The sequence below is a fragment of the Mytilus californianus genome, unplaced genomic scaffold (assembly GCF_021869535.1).
Source record: "Mytilus californianus isolate M0D057914Y unplaced genomic scaffold, xbMytCali1.0.p SCAF_9, whole genome shotgun sequence".
In the NCBI taxonomy this organism is placed as follows: Eukaryota; Metazoa; Mollusca; class Bivalvia; order Mytilida; family Mytilidae; genus Mytilus; species Mytilus californianus.
Window position 1 is genome coordinate 67,409,772 of NW_026262745.1, and position 23,296 is coordinate 67,433,067.

Here is a 23,296-nt window from a genome sequence, read left to right on the forward strand (position 1 = left end):
AGTCTGCCTCATATATTGACTTACGTCTAGAAATTGACAATGAGGGTCGGTTGAAAACAAAACTTTACGACAAAAGAGATGATTTCGGCTTCCCAATTGTGAACTTTCCATTTCTATGTAGCAACATTCCAGCAGCGTCTGCATACGGAGTATATATCTCCCAATTGATACGATATTCCCGGGCTTGTATTTCCTATCATGATTTCCTTGATAGAAGATTGCAGCTATTAAACCAAAAGTTCCAAATGGTGAAGTTGAAATCATCCCTTTGTAAATTTTACGGACGCCATCACAAGTTGGTTGACCGTTATGGAATAACCGTTTCACAGATGATATCGGATATTTTCCTTATGTCGTAACTACAATACCCTTCCCGTACCACGAATGTGACCTACCGAATTAGACTATTTACCGGATTTGTAATAACATAAGCAACACGACTTGTGCCACATGTGGAGCAGGATCTGCTTACCCTTCCGGAACACCTGAGATCACCCCCGGTTTTTGGTGGGGTTCGTGTTGCCTAGTCTTTAGTTTTCTATGTTGTGTCATCTGTACTATTATTTGTCTGTTTGTCTTTTTATTTTTGGCTATGGCGTTGTCAGTCTGTTTTCGATCTATGAGTTTGACTGTCCCTCTGGTATCTTTCATCCCTCTTGGATATTTAGTTAATAACATTTTTTGTTTGATAGCAATATTTTGAATAAATATTCATGTCCTATGGTCACCACAGGTAAATAAAGTGGAGACCCTATGTCTGAAATGAATGAAAAATGTGTTTGTCCTACTATGGTTTGCACCGGTACAACCTGCCTTATAAATATTGCACGGACCCTAATTTCAAAATTTTGGACACAGTATTTTATTCCAAAATAGCCAGTGGCAATTTTAGTTTTAATATCTTGATAACGATACAACGAAATCGTATTCTTGTGGTTGTTCATGCATAGTTACTTTGTAAATGGAAGAAGTATGTACTATGAAAAAAGGAAGGCAAGTTTAGGCAATTTGATTGGACAAAAAGATGAAAGTATGTGCTTATACGACATATCATCTGATGCATTTATAAGCTCTTTACTAATTAATCGACACAATATTTTTCAAATAAAATTCGGTGCCGTCATCATGGTTAACCAATCATAAGTCAATTTCCTCTGTCCGCGTAAACAGCAATTATCGAAAACCGATTTGTCATTAACTTACAAAATACATCTTCTACACATATCTTAAAACATTCACATCGACACCTTATTACAAGATTACCGGCGGACAACTTGAGTATACATTAATTTTTATTCCATGTCAAAGGCCTTACTGGGACTTTGAGATGAAAAACAGCAATAAAACCATTCCTCCTATGCTTTTGGTTTTTCAAGTGAGTGTAGGGATCGTGTGTCATGAATTGATACGTCATATTATATCTTTTTCAAAATATAAACATGAGTTTGTCTCTCTTACTATATTGAGTATGTACAACGAATTTTACATTCTGGAAGTGTTAGTTATTACATATTGACAGTACGGAAATATATTTTGGAAATAACGTCTCTTATTTGGGCTATTGATTTGTTTTCTCGACTTCGGCAAGTTTATTTAATGAAATTGGTTTGGAGTTCATCCGAATTATTAGCCTTATTCATATGTAATTTTCGTCCGGGTCTTCTGACATATGTCACGTTAACTGAGTCCCGCTGTTGTCTGAAAGTTTGAATATCGTCTATATTTTAAAATGAAATTGACGGAAAATTTATGACAATATGTTTCAGCTGTCTTTGCCAAATATAATTTATCATTTGTTAATATTACCATGACTATCCAGTAGCTGCATTCGTAGACGAATTGATGTAGCGTGATCGGCATCTAGCAAAATATGACACTCAAACCGGTTCCAGGAACTTGCAGGGAGGAGAGATTTTTGACTTTTCTAGAACTTACACAAGTATTCCCCATTCCAAACTAAAAGGTAAATTGAAAGAGTTGGTCCGGCTTTGTTTCATAAAACGAATGGCCAACGTAGATACAAAGATCTTGTCTTAGGGAGGGAGAAATTGTACTTTGTAAAAAATCACTTTGATTCAAACTTAAAATTATCTGAAACTAACGTTATTAAGATGCTTGATTTCTTGATTGACAACATATAGTTTACGTTTGAAGGCCGTGTTTTTCAACAAACAATCGGCATTCCCATGGAAACCAACTGTGCTACTCTTCTTGCCGACGTGTTCCTTTATTCATATGTGGGTGACTTCAAACAGGAACTATTTAGGAAGAAAGAAGAAAATCTACCAGTACCCTTTGACTTCACTTTCCGCTATATGGATGATGTTCTCTCACTAAATAATTCAAAATTTGGTGACTATGTTGACCGTATCTATCCCATCGGAAATGAGATAAAGGATACAACAAAAACAGTTAAGTCTACATCATATCTTGACTTACATCTCGAAATTGACAATGAGGGTCAGTTGAAAACAAAACTTTACGACAAAAGAGATGATTTCAGCTTCCCATTTGTGAACTTTCCATTTCTGTAAAAAAATATTCAAGCAGCACCTTCAAACGGAACATATATCTCCCAGTGTATACGATATTCAAGGTCTTGTATTTCCATCATGATTTCCTTGATAGGGGGTTGATGCTCACAAGGAATCTACTAAACAAAGAGTTCGAAGTGTTGAAGTTGAAATCATCCCTTCGTAAATTTTACAGATATAATCACGAGTTGGTTGACCGTTCCGGAATATCTGTTTCACAGATGACAATGGATATGTTTCAATTGTCGTAAACAAAATCCTGTCCCCTTTTTACCGAATGCGACCTACTGAATTAGACTTATCACCGGTTTTGTACTAACATGTGCAACACGAAGGGTGCCACATGTGGTAGAACATTTTTTTTTACCCTTTCGGAACAACTAAGATCACCCCTTATCTTTAGGTGGGGTTTGTGTAGCCCAGTCTTTAGTTTTCTATGTTGTGTTTTGTGTACTGTTGTGTGTCTGTTTGTCTATTTCTTTTTTAGCCATGGCGTTGTCAGTTTTTTTTTTCGACTGATGAGTTTGAATGTCCATTTGGTACCTTTCGCCTTTCTTTCTCATCCAAGTCACTACTTTGACTTTGAATGTCTATTTCTTCGCTTTTGGTTTGAATGTGAGGAGGAGATTCTGTATCATGAAATGACACGCAACATTCGTTGATTTTTATAATTGAATTTTAATTTTTCCAGCCTAAACAACGCAGTTTTGTACAAAACAAAAATAAAGGTAACAGTAGTAAACCGCTGTTCAATAGTCATAAATCGATTAAACGACAACAAATCCAGGTTACAAACTAAAACCGAGGGAAACACATCAACTATAAAGTTATAAGAATTTTCAATATCAGATACATAAGGTGTATTAAGACTCTCAGATAGCAAGCTACTTATATTTTGATTCCCTACAAGGTGTACACAAAATAGTCTTCAACATATTGAGTATAGTGGATATACATGGAAGTAATGTTCCGACTATTAAGCTTGCTTACACCGACAGTGCATAACGGTTTCTCTATTCTTTTTTGAATATATGTTTTTCAGAGAACTGCTTTCAGTTTGACTGATTCCGCTGCCATTATTATAGTATATTGAGCCGATAGATTATATCTCTGTGGCATAACTCGATATAAAAGTATGCCTTGCCTGGAAATCACAGAAAATTAAGTGCTGCTTTTACAGTTTGCTGTTTTATGCAACTATTATCTGAGTAAGAATATCGATGATTAAGCGCCTAACTGTAATTAATTATGCAAGTGCCTAATGGCCAAATTGATTGGAATAGTCGTGATTGCAGGGATACATAAGTTTTGCGAATATTAAAACTGCCGCTAGGTGATAAGTTACTAGTAGTTATTTACCTCATAGTTTATGCCATAGATTAATGCTTTTGATTACGTCTGTACAGTTTGTGTAACCATAACTTATTTCTTACAAATATTGCATTAACAAAGGTGGATACAAGGTTGAAACATAAGTTGTTAAGCTAATCCAGCCAAATTAGCTTTACTTGGCATTTCCTTGTGCCTTAGGACTGATACAGTATCTTTTTATGAAAAAAACTTGTAACGTCAACCACGGTATATAGAGCACTTTAGCATTGAGAAAGTTTAGGCTATACGGTTCTCCTCGTTTGTGTAACGTATCTTTGATAGGTAACGGAGAAAAAGAACACTTGATATATAAGATATTTAATGAGGAAATTACCTCATGAACAATTTCGCCACTGGACCGTAAGGTATAAATTCATGATAATTATAGGGTTATATCAAACAAATAGGTAAAATTAAACGAAGAATTCATATTTAATGTTCGTCACAACACATTTAAAATTGCCTTGTTTCTTTCTGAAATTGTAATATATAACTGGTCTCCACAATATTTTCGAAGTAATGTGATAAATAAGTTATTCTTTTTTTTAAATGAGATTTTAACATAAAAATTATTGAACGATTAAATGCTATAATTTAAAAACGAAACTGCATCGTTCTTTTGCAGTTCTTTTTAGAATAGAAAATTGCACTCACTTCACATCAGGAAATTATTGGAAAATTCGTAGAATTACAATTGCATAGTGAAATATTTCCTTTTAAAATACTTGATCATGGATGCCTCTTCGTACAACATTTTGCTGTTTTGGATTCTTGTATTTTGTTTAAATGTGTGTAATATTGTCAATGGAAAATTGTGTTACACAACAATTAAAAAAAGGTAAATTATTCAAATCAAAAAGTAAATGTGGGAGTAGAATAATGGACCAGTATGGCTTTATACCTCATAAATTCTGCACAGAGTAAAATTAGAAGCGAAAACCAGCCCAATGAAATTTTAACCAGAAGGCATTCGGTTATGGAAAATTGCTTCATTGGTTTTCTTATATTATAACATGCATGTCGTCATCGCTGTTGCATATATCATGTATATACTACAACAACTGATGGTATGAAGATAGTGATAATGGACAAATCGTTGGCATCAATTCTTTGCAATAATAGTCCCTCCGTGAACAATGTGATGGGAATAATTTCATATCACATGAGACAAAATATGATGTTCTATTTATCTGAAATAGAAACAACATAAAACAGAAATTTCTTTTTCAGCATCACCGACGGACATATTTCCGTTTTTTTGCTGTGACAATTCTGAACATAAAGATAATGAATGCATAGGTGAGACATAATGTATTATATTACTGTAATACTATAAATATAAGAGGAAGTGAGATAAACATCCAAGAGAAGTTCCCATCGACCATGTTGACTACCAGAATGATACAAACATAATACAGGCTTGCTCTAATATCTCGGGTAATTGTATGCGTATAACTTTTTCTCAAATGTTGCTTTATTTTTTTTTAGATTATTTTTCATACCACATTACTTGAGTGATATAGATTTTTCTCAGTCGAGTAGAACGATAATGTATGACGTAATGGGCTTGCGTCATTGATGCTGCCTAGAAAAACTGCGACAGACGGAGTATTAATGGTCTTTCAAACTCGAGGATGTTTCTCGGCTACATCTTATCATAGGGTTAACGTCCTTCGAAGATATTGTTGCTGATAAACATCACGTTTGAAAAACGATCGATAATCTTATAACAATCCACATTACAACATTGTGAAAAACCCCAACAAGTACGCCCAACACTAAAAACCAGAAAATGAATAGAGGCACTTTAAGTGTTTTGTAAATTTATAGATTTGTACATCCATCAACTGCTGCATGTAAACGCACATGTAAAATCGTCTGACAAGTGTCATACCAAAAGCACTCATTTGCGGGATCCAGTTATATGCACAATATTCCATGTTAATTTGTATATTATCTAAGATGTATTTCATCTTTTGGTATAACATCTTTTTATCAATAAAGAGAGCGTACTTCTTCCGTTTGGAGTGCTAATATCAGACAATATAGTAATTTTTATTGGATTAAATATATTTAATGATAAACGATTTTTCAACAATTCTATTTGCTTCTATAGCTATATAAGTGCTAATCAATTATTGAAAAGTTTGATACACGGTTGTTTAACAAAAGTATTGTAGATATGGCTATATAAATGCTAATCAATTATTGAAAAGTTTGATACACGGTAACAAAAGTATTGTCTGATTTGGTAAAGTTTTTCACTAAAAACATCCGTATCACAAATTAAATAATGGTTATATAAAAAACAATTCTCAAATTACATTCCGAAAGCATATGATATTGGTAAAAAATTGTATAATCATACTTTTCAAATGTATTAAAATTAGGTTGTTCTCAATTTATCAGAAATTGAATTAATCGATATCATATCTTATCCAATTTGTAGAATGTAAAACAGTTTTTTTATCACGCAGTGATGTTAAGGCAATTTCGATTAGATTTAGTCAGGGGCAGATAACCCCGCATGTACCTCATTATGTATTCATATATTCATTAATGGCGGAGAGTACCTAAGCTGCGTCTATCGATAAAACTGTATGAAATCAAATTACATACATGCCTGTTATTTAAAAACAGGTATCCATATGGTGTAATTTGTTTACTGAAACACGAATATTCTATGTTTGTGCTTTAATTATTATGGTAAACTGTTGCAATAGCTGTTTTTTGTGCCGAAATTGTCGGCTTGTGGACACCGCCTCCTTTTGATGATCAACCAATCAGTAGACGATCGTCGTCGAACAGATGTTTGTAGTTTGCAGAATGGAAAGCACCTTGCAGCGGAAATTATTTTCACTTCTACGTGAAAATCTAGCCAGAAAAGTAAGTGTAAGCCACCAAATATGTAAAATTTATGAAACATACGTTGCTTGTTTTGTTAAGCATTCGCTTCAGAAGGCGAAAAACGGCACAGTATTAGTTCAAACGAGTTCAGTGTTGGCAAGCATGTTATACACGTGGTCAAAACGAAACTAGACTGCAAAAAATATCTGAAATTTGAATAATGTATCGAGTCCCGTCAGTAAATGAACAGAATATCGAATGAAACAAGTTCCCTGCATTATACCAAGAGCCCATTCTCAACATTTACCCTGAAATTCATTTCTAATTTACGTTTTGCAGGTATCCTAGCTGGTTGGGTACATCTGTAAAGTTTGCTCCACCGTTGACTTCCGTCCGGAGCCCACGTTGCTGGAGCCATGGTCCCTTCCTCCAAATCATGGAGCCCTTAATTTGAAGCTTAGGGCACAAAAACTTGCTCAAAGGAACCCTGAACACGTAATTTGGAGATCGGTCACATATGGTGTAACGCCCCCCCCCCCCCCCCCCCCCCCCCCCCCACCCCCAAACCAACCTAACCAATTCAAATGTCAAGTCCATAGTATAATTTTGGAAGTTTACAGCGTTTATATACTTGTTGGTTATAAAATACATGTACATGAGAACAATTTTGAACATGATAGTCCAATTTGGCAAATAATATTATTTTTCTTGAAAGGCTTTGTTAATGATTTACTGTGACACTTCCTATGACCGTCATTCTAAGGAAGGAATCCCAGCAAAAAATTAGGGAAGCCTCTCATGACAAAATAATAATAGACTTATTAATATCATGACTGCCCACGTTGACATATTGACTTTTTAGATATGGTTATCATCAGTATTAAAATGAAAAAGAGCACTGTTTGCATGCTGATGATGTCTTGCGTCACAGTACCCAAATTGCACCTATTTAGCAAATTAGCAAATCTTACAAGTTTTCTAAGAGTAAACAATTTGTATTTTTTTTAAATTATTTGACATTATGCACATTTTTCTAATACATGTAGGTAAATATATTTAAATATTCACAAAACGTTTACAGTATATATCAACAGATGAATTATTCACTGGAAAAGTAAAATCTACGTAAACATCAGCATGCGACTTCCACAAAAAGTCATCTTTTAAAAATGAGCAAATAGAATATATTACGCCATACGAGTATTAATTTCTTAAAAATTGAATAGAAAGCATGGACTTAAATGTCAAATTGTTCTAAATATTTTAAGAAATAAAACAAAACATCTGTTATTCGAATTTCAAGGATAGGAATTAAAGCATGAATGCATTTTGGGTACTCCTCATTACAGAATCATGGATTGTTTGGAGGTCGGTTTTACATGTTTTAACCCATTTTTCTATGATTCAATATGGATTCAAAATTAAATTGGTGGAACTAAATAGCAAATAAGGATACATCTACAAAATAAACACAGAATGGAAACTTTTGTCTGGATCTTAAATAAATGTATGTGAAAAAACTGTCAAAATAGGTGCAATTTGGGTACCCTCGGCTCACGTTACATGTACATGTATATACAGTTACAACAGACATTGACAAGGCAGTAAATTATTGTACTATAAATTCAGAAGAATGGCGATTAATCCGATGAGTATCGCAATTATAATTAACCTCACATTTTTATACGCTCGTTTACGGGACATATTATGGTATACCTCTGTCCGTCAGTCGTCAACATGTCGGACATTAACTCAATAACGCTTTAACCAATTTGCATAAAACTTTGGTGAATTGTTTATATCTATTGATGTGAGCTCCCTTTCCTTTTTATAAATTTTAGATTTTATGTTTCCCAGTTATGGGGTTAAATATTCATTAAAAAAAGGGGATTTTCCTGTTTTTCGGACAATAACTCAAGAATGCTTTCACCAACTTGCAAGAAATTTTGGTTAATTGTTTATATCTATTGACATGAGCTCCCTTTTGATTTTTATATTAGATTTTACGTTTCCAAGTTACGGGGTTTTATTCATAAAAAAAAAAAGGGGGGGGGATTTTCCAGTTTTCAGACAATAACTCAAAAATGCTTTCAGCAGTTTTCATGAAACTTTGATGAATTGTTGATATCTATTGATGTAAGCTCCTTTTAGAATTTTATAAATTTTAGATTTTACATTTCCGAGTTATGGGGTTTTATTCATTAAAAAAGGGGGGATTTTCCAGTTTTCAGACAATAACTCAAAAATGCTTTCAGCAATTCTTATAAAACTTTGGTGAAATTTTTATATCTATTGATGTAAGCTCCCTTTGGAATTTTATAAATTTTATTTGTTTATAGTCTAACAACAGATTTACTAAGTATTGCGCAACAGCATAGTGTATTGCACAACAGCCAGAAATCTTTAATTGAATATAAATTCAATTCATATAACCAATTTCAAGTTCTTTGACTACATTTATTCAGAAACCTATAATATGTCAAATATTTAATTACATTTCAAATTCAGACCTGTATCAAGTTTGAATATTGTGTCCATTTTTGCCCCAACTGTTCAGGGTTTATTGTCCCTCCTTTCAAAAATCACAATAATATTAAATTCACACAATGATTTAGAAATTTTCAAAATAAAGCCTGCAGTCATTATACGCCTGTCTTTAATGGGGCATCTAAGCTACGAGATATAAAAAAAATTTAAAATATGATTATTTTTTTTTCAATAATTCACATTTAGCACCCAGTTTGGTTCAATTTTGTCGAAATAAGCTAAGAAACATCGCTGGTGAATCATTCAGTCAATAACTCCAAAACGCTTTCACCAATTTTCATGAAACTTTGGTGAATTGTTTATATTTATTGACAAAAGTTTCCTTTCCATTTTTTTTAATTCTTGATTACTCGCTTTTGAGTATTGGGACTTTATTCATAAAAAATGGTTGGTTTTTATTCTCCAGTTTTCGGACAATGACTCAAAAATGCTTTAACAAGTTTTCATGAAACTTTGGTGAAATGTAACATAAGCTCCCATACAATTTTTATATATTTAAGATTTTACTTTTTCGAGTTATGGGATTTTATTTTTAAAAATTATTCATGATTTGTGCCTGTGTGTGCTGGTGTGTACATGTTTTTTGTGTGCGTTTTTTTTTTTGGGGGGGGGGGGGCTATTTTTAGCAGTATTTCTAGTTAATCATAAAGATTAATTTAAGGCATAAAGACGAGCTAAAGGACAACAGGCATATCATGTGCTCATGGCGCAGCTCTTTATTTTAAATATGATGAAGCAATTCTTCTAGAAATCAAAGAAAAAATGGGCATTATTTCTATGAACATGATGAAGGAAATCCAGATATCAATTCGGGGTTGGGTGGCAGACGTAATTTCTTTATCATGTTTATTTGATATGTTATATTTATTTATGTATCGTGTATGATTCATTGTAATTAATCTGCTCCTTATTTTAAAAAAAGTATCTTTATTTGTATTAAAAAAATTACTTTCTCTTATTTTTAGCTGACCTGTCAAATATAAGAAACAGAGTGCTATTCCAGCTTTGATGAACTATAAAGTAATGGTTTGAATTTGAAAAGCTTTATTTATATTAGACAGGTAAATTGTTGTATTTTTCTTTTTGCTCGCTATTAAAACTGGTTATCCCTTGTTTTTGTATATCAAATCAATCTGCACCAAAATCTTTTCCTGCTACTAGTTAGAAGACCAAATCTATTAATATAAAGATAAGAAGATGTGATATGACTGCAATGAGAAAACTATCCAACAGAGACCAAATGATGTAGATGAAAGCATCTATATATAGGTTGCTTTGCTGTCTTCAACAACAGTGGTGTCTCAGTACAACATAAGAACAAACTGTAAAAGTTATTGAAATAATCTTGACAAATAAGTTGTCAGTCATCATCATCAACACATACATGTTGCACAAAAAAAGGCGCAAAGTACTTGCAGTTACCATGGTTACTGAAAGCTAGTTAAACGCTAATTACAACTTATAGAAAGGGCAAGTTTCTAAGACAAAAAGAATCAGTACACGTTAACACTATACAAATGCAGGTGTTCAGATAATCTGGCTGAAGCGATAAAGCTATATTATATATAGTAATATATATATATATATTCTACTGGTATCCTGCTTCTGTTGCTTGGAGTTGGAAACATGTCATCAAATTACTAAAAAAATCTATTTTACAGCTCAATTTTGTGTCCTCTTTACAGTCCGCAAATGTTATGAACAAAATGACGAATAGGAGAAAAGCTATGCAAGCCTTGCTTTTCTTCCTTTTTTATAATTTGTGCAAATAAATTTCTGTTGTCGTACAATGTAAGAATATTGTATGGTGTAAATTCAGAAATTATTGCAATGTTTTTTTAAGGCAACTTTGTGAGTATTGCAATAATAAGAAGTCACATTCTGATATCCAATACATATAACTGTAACTGTATTTTTCTGAAATCACAATAATTAATCTCGCATTTTGTCCATTCTTCAAAAATTGCAATAATAAATGCACACAATAATTTCTGAATTTAATAACGAACATTTATATTTACCAGCAATAAACTTTATTAGGGCCCCGCCGAATGGCTGGTCGCCCTATAGTAATCAGTCTGTCCGTCCGTCCATCCGTAACAAATTGTGTCCGTTCTATATCTAGAGAACTTCTAGAGAACCGTTATGATTTCATTCTTTATACTTGACATGTATATTAACCAACACCAGAGGGTGTGTCATAATGTTTGTACAACATCCTAGGTCAAAGGTCAAGGTAAAAAACTTTGGTTTCAGATGACAACCACATGTCCTATGGTAAAGATACAAATTTTTTACTACACGTTATTCACAGCGGGGCCCACAGAGATAGCTCCCATCTCAATGATGTCTAGTTTACACATATGTTATTAAAAAATGTACTAAGCTTGATTGCTAAAAGTTCTTAGCTGTGGTTTTAGTGCATTACTAATATTGATATTGCAGTATAGCACCCTGCCTTATTCATGTCATAATTTACATTTGGGAAAGGAGATACAAAACATAATATGGGCATTATGTTTTTTGGTCTGTGCATCCGTTCTTTCATCCGTCAGTCTGTCATGCTTCATATTTAAGTTTTTGGTTAAAGTTTTTGGTCAAGGTAGTTTATGCTGAAGTTGAAGTCCAATCAACTTGAAACTGACAGTACACATGTTCCCTATGATATGATCTTTCTTATTTGAATGCCAAATTAAAGTTTTGACCCCAATTTCCCGATCATAGAAAATAATAGTGCGAGTGGGGCATACTTGTACTATGGACACATTCTTGTTTAAATTATTACATAATACATCTTATAGGCTGCCTATAAGATGTATTATGTGTTAAATTTTAAAATTAAATAAAAGTAGTGCACCTTATTAAAATGTGTATGACTAATGAGGAAATTAAATTCTTGTTCAAATATTGAATGAACTTGAATGAAGACATTATTAAATTTAGGACATGTAGGACAGGGGAATTATTTTGTTAGCATTTTCACAGTAACTTGTTGAAGTTGAACTTTTGATCACTTTTCGCATGTTAAAAATTTCATTTAATATAATTATTATATATATGCATTTTCATATTTCAGGGATGATGACCTGCAGTGAGACAGCAGTAGAAAGTTACATATAACTCATCATGACCATTATGGAAGATCAGATCAGATGAAAATTATGTTTAGAAAGCCACCAAATATGTCTATGAAAAGTAGAAAAAAGACAGCAATTCTATGTAAAGTACTTAGCAGAAGCATTGGCTGTTTCAATACCAATGTCAGAGTTGGAATTTAGTGTTTTGATGCTGAGAGATAGAGGAACATTAACTGGACAATTTAGCTTCTTTTTCATGTGTCATTGAAGTTGATGTATACCATCTTAAAAAGCTTTTACCACAGTTAAAATGAATTCTAAATACAGGCAGTCTGAAGATTTGTGAATTTTCTAACAATTGGAGTTTCAAAATGGATTTCATTTAAAAAAATTATTTATTTCACGGATGAAATTTGTCGTCTCTTTCATGAAATATTTGATAAATCAGTAATATATTTTTAGCAATACCTAACCAAATGAGAGTTCTACAGATAGACATATGAATTTCAGTTGAATTGTGAAGAAGGAAATATTCATTTATAAGACTAATATATATAAGTGTTTTGTTATTTTTATGGCAATTACGGGAAAGATGAAGCAATTCAATTTAAACATGACTCATACTTACAGATATACATGAGATATAGGCATACAATTTACTGATGCACCACTAATGGATATACATGTAATTATAAAACTAAGAAGATGTGGTACGATTGCCAATGAAACAACTCTCCACCAGATAACAAATAGTCATATTTTATAACGACTTACATTTCAATTTCATTTCATAACACACCATACAGGTATACAAAAAGTTCAAACGCATAGAAAAAGTGTTTTTATTGCAATTGTTGTTGTTCATCTTATAGTCACATTGAGGTGGGCCTTCAATACTGAGCAAGACCACTGGAACAGCCACAGAATGTTTGAAAAAGAAATCTGGAGATTTTCTTTGCTTGTATATATATCATGTAGCTGCCATTATGTACATGTACATACATGTATCTAGTTTTGTCTATATACTTGGAAATCAGAAAATTTTGCAATGTTTTCATTTCTTGTCTAAATTGAAATTGGTTATACATTTTGCAAAAAAATCATGTAAATTTATTTAAATGATGGTATTATTTGTATCCAGCATTTTCTGAAACTGCAATTATTAATCTCGCATTTTTTGTTCTGGCATTGTTCAATAATTATAATTATCATGATTATCTTGATAATAAATTTATGCAAAGTTTCTGATTTTACAATAGTTATCAGGTTATATCTTTTTGAAGGATACCTAACTTGGAAACTTGTGAAGGAATATTTTCATAGTATTAGAGATTCTTATATCTAGTCTGTTTAGCAAAATATGTTGGGTATACATGTATGGCCATTAGACAGCATCCCCAACACTGACAGAGATTGTTTTTTTCTAACTTTGAAATTGCGTACATGTTTGGTAATACAGCTAGAATTTAATATAAAATAAGAAGATGTGGTATAATTGCCAATGAAGTTTTGATTAACAATTACATGAATTAAGTCATTTTACTTTTTGTGATTGGGTCAGGTTAAGATTACCCACTGATTGTACCCTTGTCAAAGATATTTGTAGGCAGTACTAGTATGTAGTTTTATTAGCATTTACATATTTTCATTTCCATGCTGACTATTTTTCCCTGTCACCTATGTCATGATTCATTCACTTGAAACTTTTGGATTGTTTACATGTATATGTAAAAATTGTGATTCGGTCAGTCATTTCTGTATATTTATATTTTATTATATATATGTATACCGGTACATAGAATTTATTAGTCCCCTACCGCACTCTGTTGTCCATCCGTCAGTCCGGCAAATCAGTTTTCCACACTTTTTTTCTTCGTGCTTTCTGATATTGATTTGATATTTGGTATATTGTTTTATCATGACAAGTTACAGATCAAGTTCAAATTTTGTTCCAGTCTGATAATTTTGTGCAGAGTTATGGTCCTTGAACTTAGAAAATTTACTCAAATATTCAGTTTTCCGCACTTTTTTTCGTCATGCTTGAAGATATTGATTTAATATTTGTTATATAGTTTACACCATGACAAGTTATAGATCAGGTTAGCATTTTGTTCCAGTACAATTAATTTTTAACCGGTAGGGGACTTGTGTATTGCTATGTATTGCCATGCAATACTCTTGGAATGCTTGTTTTATTTTGACAGAAAAAAAATTTAATTACCATAGCTACCAATCAGTTGCTTCCAATTTCAGCAGGTCTTGGGAAATATGTTTTCTGATTTTAACATGTTTAACGATGAACCTTAAAATTATATGGCACTTTATCATGTAAAAACAATTGATTACTTGTGTTGGATGTCAGTTTAAGCACTTCTGGCTATTTCTTCGGTGACTGTCCATTTTTATTGTTGGCACTCGGGTAGGGAGAAACTTAACATGTAATGAGCGGCTGAATAAAATAGATCAATACTATAATGTTGAGAATTTAAGATGATATATATGACAAGGTTGCTGATTGAAGCATAGGTACATGTATCTGAAACTAATCCAATCTGGGTTTTTTTCACAGATGAGATTAAAATTAGTCGTAAATGCATTCGATATTTGTCAAATCTGTTAATCGCTCCATGATATAGTGCAAGCATAAAGCATGAGAGATAAAGGTATATTTTTAAGGATGGGTTACTAGATGTCTCGGCTGCTAATCCTTACCCCAAAAAGGTAGTAAGTGTTGATATTAAAAGTTACTCATTCTAGGAAAAGGGAATTGTATCCCCCATGTTAATGCTGTTGTGTGCTTCTGAATATTCCAAACAAAAATAAGTAAGGAGGGCAGAATGATTTTACCAAGTAAAAATGTTGAAATAAGAAAAATATTGCTTCAGATGGGAAGAAAAGGAATCTTCTGTCCAACAAAATGCAGAAAATCATTAGGGACAAAATCAAAAAGTGCAAGCTGTACATAATACTGGCTTAGTAACTGCATGGTATAAATGAATATTCAGAGTAAAAAAATCACAAGAAATTCAAAAAGACCTCCCAATCATGATTTACAAATTGATACCAGTTCTCACTTGAGACATTCAACAAGTAAAATCTGAATATTTATATGCAGGTAGGAATTTAAGTTTATATTTATAATTTATTTACACCTTATCAATGACGAAGAGCAAACAAATAATACAAGTGAATTCGTGAATTTTGGTGAGTTCTTTGTGAAAATGCAACTTTTTTTTAATAATATGTTAATTATATAATGATTTACAATATATACAAATTTGATGTACTAGGAGAGACCTTAAGTATGCTTTTAATTTGTATAAAGAACTTGCATTTGCAAAATGAGAACTACACTAGGACCCTTGATCAGATGTGGATTCCGGATTTTGAAAAAAAGTGGGGACTCCGGGTCCCCCAACACTAAGCGACGTTTGGAGTGGGACATGTAAAAAGTGTATGCATTAACCATATAATGGTTGATCCACAAGGGGGCCCGAGCCCACCTGAATCCGCCTCTGCCATTTGCGATGATACACCAGAGGTTCGAACATGAAAATACTTGGCAATTAATACATTGGTATACAAAATTTGTGGAACACATACAGTGTAGGAGGGGTAGTGCTAGGATATTTATCTTATTATTTTGTTCGCCAACCAGTTCTCGGGTAATTTTTATCTCTGTTATCTAGCTTGTACGACCTCGTATATATATTTGAATCTTCCAAGAAAACATGAAAACTTGGGCATATCTTCAAATATTTTATTTTTATAGAAATTAATTGCAAATTATAAAGAAAAAAACGAATGTTTCATCGATGGTAATAATAAAATTTTATACTCCCAACTTCCCCGTTTCCGGGTTGTTGGCCCGTCTTATTCCGTCTTTGCTTTTCTCCGTCTTTTGTGCGTTTATATTTTATCTCGGAAACTAAAAACAATCAACAACTATTTTTTATACGAAAAGGGCAGGTTGAAGATCAATGAGTACCTCTTAATTTCAGACATGTATAGATTCAGCAGATGTTGCAGTTTATAAAAAGTGCTGTTACAAATCAAAATAGTTGTGGATCATTTTTCTAGCGCCATCGGAAGTGTATTTTTTTTGCCTTTTTATGCCATTTTACTCGTAAAAGTTGATCGATTTTCAATTTAAAGGTAAATATTGAACTTGTAACAGCAGCTTTTATATAAAGTGTACCTAGTAGTGTCTAGAATTCCTTGGTTGGCGTTTGTACGTGGTTATCTTCAACCTGCACTTTTCACTTTTGTGATCGCTAAGGTTGATTTTGGATTAGTGGTCACGTGACTACTTTCACTTTACTGCAAGACCTTACAATGTAATAAAACTGTTTACATGTGTGTTTTTTTTTGGAAATTAAGACATTGGCATATACTTTTAACCAAGTTATAGGTGATAACAAGCGTGTTTTTTGCAGATACAAATTATGGCCCAAATTAATTGATTTTTCTTCAATGTGCCTTAACCTCGCTGCGCAACACACGGAGAACCATGTAAACCCTGTCCTTCTAATAGTTTTGGAAGAAAGTGTTCTGGGGCTTGCAAATGTAAAATATACGAAAGGTTTATAATTGATAATTGTATTAAATTTGGTGACATTGTGTAATGATGTTGAAAGGTACTTAATTTTCATTGGCCCAGAGAGCATCACTCCTAATTTCATCCGAAATCCACTCAGTTAAACTAGTAATTAGGTAGTGTAGTTTGTATGCGATGTATATTATGTTTGTTCATTCATGTATTACTTTAATGGAAAGAGCGAGCGTACGAAGTGAAATTTGTGTGTGTTGAATTTTAATCAGGTCCTTAAGTTCTTATTGTTAATTTAAACGTAATGTTATTTAAAACACGGTTTGTCCTATCGTTTTTGTCTTTGTAAAAATTCATTTCGGACATTATTGGTAAAAGTCGAGGTTTCTGCAAACTCGAAACTCGCTGTATGAATTCCTCTCCAAGGGTGCCGATATTAGATTCTATGACGACATGCGACCAACGTATGAGCTTGGTTTCATTTTTATGTAAACATATTATTTGGTTACCTGATTAAAGCATATCCTTTGGATAAGGGAGTCATATTGTTCTAGTTTACGTATTCTCCCTCTCCAGATTCATTGCCTTATGCAAACTCAATCTTTCAATTACAAAAGTGACTCATAAAGTGTTCCTACTAGTTAAGTAATGTTAAAATCATTACCATGACAACTTTGTCAACAACACCTTTGATATACCGATTTTTTTTCTACTGAATTAGATGTTAAAAAACTGACGTAAATCCCACCCTGGAACATGTCTGTCTTATGTGATGTGCATTTTAAGGGCCAGTTGTTAGATGCAATTATTTTTCATTTATTTGTTTGAAAATGTTGTGTTTTACAAAGACCTTTTACATTGGCTCATAACTGTTTAAGGTAAGCGGCGTATACGAACTTGATAAAAAAATGAAAACAATACTTTATAAATTTCATGCGTCCGAAGCGCTTTTCTGGATTTACCTTCATCAGGAACGCTCAAAGCCGAATATTTGAAAGCCAAGTGTGGTCAATAACTATGTTGATCTCAAGATTTCTTTTATTGTTTCGTTTTGTTGGTTATACGTTGCTGTTGCAGTCTTGGCTCAGGAGGAAATTTCAATTGAAAAAGCAAAAAAAAAAAAAAAAAATAAAAAAAGATGATGCATTATTTGTATAAAAGACTTTATTCCTGTATGCATGGTTTGTACATGAAACAAAAAGTCTGATTTTGAAAAATAAAGTTCAAAATGTGTTTATTAATAAGAAGATGTGGTATGAGTGCCAATGAGACAACACTCCATCCAAGTCACATTGTATAAAAAGTTAACAATTATAGGTCAACGTACGGCCTTCAACACGGAGCCTTGGCTCACACCGAACAGCAAGCTATACAGTGTCCCAAAATGACTAGTGTAAAACAATTCAAACAGGAAAACCAACGATCTAATATATATAAATAACGAGAAACGAAAAACACTTATGAACCACACCAACAAACGACAACCACTGAACAACAGGCTCCTGACTTAGGACAGGTGCATAAAATGCAGCGGGTTTAAACGTTGTAATAGGCGCCAAACTTCACCCTGAAAGGTACATGAAAGACTATGCCACTCCGATGAATGGCCAGTTGTTAAAATGATTTCGATTAAAGTCCTTTTACAATTCATAAGCATATATAAAACAATTTTTGTTGACATAATTTTAAATGAAATATTTAATAGACCAAATCATTTTAGTACAGTCTCCTCTATAATTGGCAACCAATAACAAACTCTTCCAAAACACAAAATTAAATATCATTTACATATCTGAGAAAATATTAAGATGTTCTTTTCGAGTTTGAATAGATTTATCTAAACATGTTACCGAATCAGGAACTTTATTTTCAATATCAATGTCACCGTCTGCATTCTTTCAGATTTATGTATTAAAATGAGTGCGGCGTCACAGTTTCTCTCTCTCGTTAAATATATTCTAAAATCAATACCCGTGTTTCTCAACAAATAATACATTTTATCTTAAGATAAATACGGAACAAATTTTGAAAAAAAGAGACACATACTACTACTTGTACATATACTGTTTTCAGCTGTTTATATATAATAAACTTTAGCTGCCATAAGGTAGTGGGACGCATTACATTAAGCACTATGAAAGATCGAACAGAGAAGACAATAGCAACGAAAAAGAACAAACATACAATAAATAAGACTAGGATTATAAAAATGTATATGCATGTTGATTGACTGATATCTACTTAAATTTGATCCATTAATAGAAAACAAAATCAAATTACCGTATACAAATCAGTTAATATAAAGTCGAACAGGAAATGGAATGACCAACAACATGCACTTTAAGAACGAACAGATAATTTTGACTGTCGCTCGAAATGTAAATGTTAAAATCTTCCAGTGATGCAGAAAAACGTCAACAAGAGAGCGAGCTATACAAACTGAACGTATTAAAAACTAAACTTATACTCTGATCCTTCAGTGGATAAATTTGACAATTCGTAACAAGAACAAAAGTAACTTTTTGGTATATATTTTTACGAAATTTCAGCCACCATACTAAATCTTAAATACACTAAGAGATGTTAAACATGTAACTTTGAGTGAGTTAGTAACACTGTTGAGTGCTAATACTACAAGGTTCAGTGGAATAAACAAATGTAGAAGTTATTATTAAGTGCATGGAATAATGAAATTATTGATAAAGCAAATAAGACACAATATTAAATAAGATGGTAACATTTTGTTTTAAACTGCATTGTTATAAATGATTTTCTTTGATCAATAATGTAAGTACTTGCCTCGAACTTAAACAACTACTGGCCAAAGTTTGTCGACCTTTTATTCATCATATCTTTTTTTCATTGATATCTTTAAATATAAATAGTATTAGTGAGCATCCTAGTTACATGTGATTATTTGTGTGCCTCTTTTGTGTCATGAAAGTCATCAGTGGCAGTCTGAAAATATATTTATATGTTTTGTCCTCTCAAAAAAAAATTATATCTGCAAAAACTGCAAACAAACTAATAACTCATGCTCAGTGTATTCGCTACTTGTATAGACTCAGGTAATTAAGCGCCTATCATGTTGTAGCTACGTTTGATATCTTGTAAATATAAAGTTATTCCATTATTATGTAACCACTTTACTGCTGTTGACCACTTGAATACTTGAGTTTTTTTGTGCAAACGCTGTTATGCAATTGACCCTGTTAGTACTTGATGATTAATTCAAAGTGACACGTGAACCCTTTTGACGTTTCGAGTGCCTCAGATTATTTTTACAAATACTTGTCCTCTGTTGACCTCTTGAGGACTTGATATCATTGCTTAATTGCCGATTTCATAGTTATATTGATACTGTAATTTCTTTCATGCGGTATCATATCAATGATTCCATCGAATGTCTTCTAGGAAACGTATTCTGTTAGGAATAATTATTTAGTGTATTCCTCTGGGTGTGTTTTTTTAAAAGCATTACACTTCATGTAACAATTAATCACAATGATCACAATTCTATACGAAAGCCAATTTTGATAACCTCTTTCTGCTTTTACGAGGTGATGTGGTCTTATATGTTGACGCTGGGGGGACCTACGATTATGCGTCCTACGAGAATTAATTCCAAAGAAAGAAATATTGTTACCATTACTGGTAATAAGGGGTCCAACACGTCCCTCGAAAATTTGATTTAATAACCCTTCATAACTTTATACAACGTCAGCCCTTGAGTGCTATTTTTTCTACTTGTCATTTTCCTGAAAATTTATTTATTTGGAAATAAGCAATGCCGACAATATATCCGATTCACTTTTTTTGTAAAACTAATTACCTTTCTGTATATTTCAGATACAGTAAATAGTGTTTTTCTGTATACTGTTTGCACTGGATCACTGACACTTGTTTTGGTATTGGTCACGTCTACATTAACATATTATAGAAGAGAAAAACGTCAAAAGAAATAACCCACAAAAGAACATTCAAGGCGCGGACCAAAAAGGAAGATCAACGATAATAACTGTATAACAATCAGTGTTTACAACACATATCTTGCATAAATAGTTTATCTAATGTACATTGAAAAATCATGATGATATTTCTTTATCTGTGTATTCCTTCCAATACAATCATTACAAAGATGAATCCGTCATTGTTATACAACATTTGAATTAACTTTATATTGACACGTAACGTTAACGTAAGACCAGAATACAGTATTTCCCGAAAGACAGTATAAATTCTAAAAAAATATATGCTCATTCCTGATGAAGGTTGATACAGAAAAACTCAATATTTAAGATGTTTTAGATTCATTTCTTTTACTGTAAAATCGCAATAAATAGTCTGTGCAATGCTAAATATAAAACAATACAGACTGTCGGACCGTACTTGTTCGTGACTGCTCAGCAGAACATAATAAGTTATGTTGTTATTTATTAATAGCCAAACCAATTTTAGTGCCGATAAAGACAATACTCAGAGATCTTACTACAGTGAATAATTAATAACCTTTGAGATTATCCAAAGGATCAATAAGGTTAAATGGATCGTATCTGAAAGCACGGCTCTATAAATATCATTACTGTAACAATAATGATCTGATATCACGTTTGTTTTTAGGTTTCTGCAGGTCGACAAACCTTGTTGTTTAATATACAAACCATAAGAAAAAATATCATAGATAAAATTGAGAATGGAAATGGGGAATGTGTCAAAGAGACAACAACCCGACCATAGAGCAGACAACAGCCGAAGGCCACCAATGGGTCTTCAATGCAGCGAGAATCTCCCGCACCCGAAGGCGTCCTTCGGCTGGCCCCTAAACAAATATGTATACTAGTTCAGACAGAAAACACATCACAGTCCAAAAAACAACAATTAAATATAAGATACAAACAATGGCACCTCCTCTCTTTAATGATTTCATAGAGTTTCCCTTGTGTAACTGAAATATCTAAATCTAGGAATGGAAATTTATTGAAGCATATATTAGATTACATTAAAGTAAGTTCCTTTTGGATATCTTCTGCAATATAAGAGCGTGTCAGATTTTATAAAGCTAATATATCATCAACGTATAACTGTAACTATTGTTTGATTTGTCGACCGAATTAAATCAAGATGGATGTTTACTGAATTTGTCCATAAACTGTGATTTACGATAATATAGATATGAAAGAGGCGCAACAGGTGCCAATAAGAATACCTTTCACATATAGATCAAATTTCTCCCAAAACGAACATAGCCGTTTTCAAAGGGACACTTTACGTACAGTTTATTTCTATTTGAGCAATCTTGAATGTGTAGCAAACTATAATCAATTCAACAAAACGACACGACTCTTTGATGTATGTGTAGTCACAAACAAAATCCAGTTATGACCAACATCTATTCTACTACTAAAATAACGAGGTCCCATTTGTTAGCCGGCATGACGTAAGAACGACGAATCAAAGAACTCAACTTTAATATAACTAATATAGGACAATGGTATTGATTAATAATTACACCATTCCAGGCCCTTTTGTTTCCACATAATTAATATTACCAAAAATTAGCAAGTTCAGGGTCAAATACGATACCGATACCAATAGTATATGTCACCTGTTATCTGTTACCTAGTCTGTACGTTTCGCCTCTGTCTAGCGTACCACCAAACGGTGTATTTGGGATTTTTCTATATACACTGGTCATAAGCACACATGAACTTCGTCATTATACAGGGATTGACATTACTAAATTCAACAATTGTCACATGTAGTTTCCGGTTGTAATAAGAAAACCAGGACGGGTTCAAACAGAAAGATAGTGAAAGCAGAGAAAACTGTGCACCTTATAATCAGCAAGATTTTATCATATGACAATACGAATACTAAAAATGTAGAATAAAAATAAGGCGTAGGTACCTTAATTTAGTCCCAGACCCGCGGATGTGTTCTAGTTGATATATATGAAAAATAAAAACACCTCTAAATAAATAAAAAGTATATTAAAAATGGTGCTCATACATAAAAACATGCAATTAAAATACATCAGAACAACTGTAGAAGTTAACACAGCTCATAACAGTTTATGGAAAGCAGTTTTTTCCTCAAATGAACTTTCAATATGAATACATGTGTTCTGCTTTTTGGTGGAGTTGTTTTCTGGTTGACACATTCCCCGTTTCCATTCTCAATTGTATGTACATGCATGCAAATATTGATTAGAACGACAAATTCATAATATAAATATAGCCAAGTAAATAATCAATATGATAGTGTCTTTTGTAAAGAGGTCAACCAATGAAACATGAGATATCAATTCTGAACTACATGTTTGTTGAAAGGTAGTCACAATAAAGTGAATTAAAATTTTCTAGACCTCCATC

At 32.7% G+C, this 23,296-nt stretch overlaps 1 long non-coding RNA gene across 1 annotated transcript; it reads left to right on the top strand.

The window, feature by feature from the left end:
* The first annotated feature begins 6,444 nt into the window (after positions 1-6,444).
* LOC127714700 (uncharacterized) lies at positions 6,445-14,030 on the top strand. The gene is made up of 3 exons (XR_007987872.1): positions 6,445-6,791; positions 10,265-10,360; positions 12,376-14,030. It is a non-coding gene; the product is annotated as an uncharacterized LOC127714700 (long non-coding RNA).
* Positions 14,031-23,296: the final 9,266 nt, after the last annotated feature.